Genomic DNA, 1,797 nt, shown 5'->3' with positions numbered 1-1,797 from the left:
TAAATTTTCAAGCTTTTTTATCCAACAAATAAAATTGTATTAATATTTATAGAAAAAAAAAACTAAAAATTGGAAAATGAAAATGTCCGTAAAGAGCTCAAAATAAATCAAAATATTTTCAAAATTTTACCGTGTATAGAAAATGCAAATATAAACAACCTGTGAAAATTTCATATATCTACGGTCATTTGTTTTAGAGTTACACCAAAAACCAAAATCGATTTTGTTAAAAATCGATTTTGCGTAAAAATTCCCGTTTTTCCTTAATTTTTCTTTTGTTTTTCACGTCGCTTTTGAAAACTACTGGGAAATTTTTACTTTTGACCCCCCAAAGTACCAACTAGATTCACTTTCCAATCATAAAAGTTACTGTTGAAGAAAATCGAAGCAGTTTTACTGTCCTAAAAGGTGATGACAGACACAAAAAAAAATAAAAAAAAAAAATAAAAAATAAAAAAAAAAACACACATCATTGTAAAATCAATACATTCATCGTTCCACTCAGAATCTAAAATAAAATGATCAAGAATTGTAATATTACTTTTGTAGTTTTGAATGTCATAGGTAAGTCATAACTTATAAGATTAATATTATACATTTCATGTATCTTAGTTGTTGTTACTTATAAGTTATAATATAAAATCTAAACTTCTATTTTTCATACTGGAAAATCGATTAATTACATTTTAAATCGATAACTCAAAATCACGATGCACATTGCACGTCATGCAAATAACACAAGCTCAACAAGTCTCTCTTGTCTTATACTAAAGTATAGCAGTGGTGGATCCAGGGGGGATTTACACTGTGTTTAGCCAATTTTTGTACTTTTTGCCCTTTTGCCGCCACCCCCCCCCCCAAAAAAAAAAAAAATACGAGCTTGAATCCGCCACAGTAATATAGGATCTATAGTTTACTCTTTAGTTTAAATTTTTGAATGGGCGGTTCTGGCGAGACGGTCGTCGTCAATACTTGTTTTAAATAAAAAAATACCTTTGAAACACATATTATTGTTCAGGACTCCCCCAGAAAAATGTTGGAAATCCGCAACTGGGTATTAATGACTAGATACACTCGATTTATCGACAACCCCCTTTTTTTAGAATATGAACTGAACGATAAATGCATTAATTTTACAATGTGTTTTTATTAATTTTTTTTTTGTGTGTCTAGTGGACTTGCGTACTTATACGATAAATTATAAGTAGTCGAAATAAAGCTACCATTTTAAACTACAGTATCTTTTTCGATGGAAGTGAAACTAGTTGCGGTGCATACACTATATAGTACTATACAAAGGAAATTACATATTAAATAACCAAGAATAACTATTTTGTTATTGTGTTTTAATTTTATATTTTTATAATATTAACTTAACCGCTACCGTATTAATAATAAGTATAATAACTAATAAGTAATAACAATATAAATATAATATAAAATATACTAATAATTCGTCACCGCTCAGAATCGTTTTTCGTATACACTATACAATGTGATGCGTACCTGTGGGGTGCCGCGTGGTTGAGGTGATGAGGTGACCAACGGTTAGGATTAACCACAAAAAAACAAAACGCAATTTGGTGGTTTTTAATGAAGGGTCGGTGTTTTATTCAACAAGAGAATGACACCGACACGGTGAGTAGTGAGACACGAAAAAAAAACAAAATAAGATACAATCGATTTTCCGTATTCTATATGGTGTAGCTAAACTTCGCGAGGACGTCGGTCGTGTCCGTACGTGTACCCACGGCGAGGTCTAGAAAACAAGTTGCTCGTTTTTTTATCCGGTTCGCC

The sequence above is a fragment of the Acyrthosiphon pisum genome, chromosome X (assembly GCF_005508785.2).
Source record: "Acyrthosiphon pisum isolate AL4f chromosome X, pea_aphid_22Mar2018_4r6ur, whole genome shotgun sequence".
Lineage (NCBI taxonomy): Eukaryota > Metazoa > Arthropoda > Insecta > Hemiptera > Aphididae > Acyrthosiphon > Acyrthosiphon pisum.
This window is presented reverse-complemented; position numbering follows the sequence as displayed.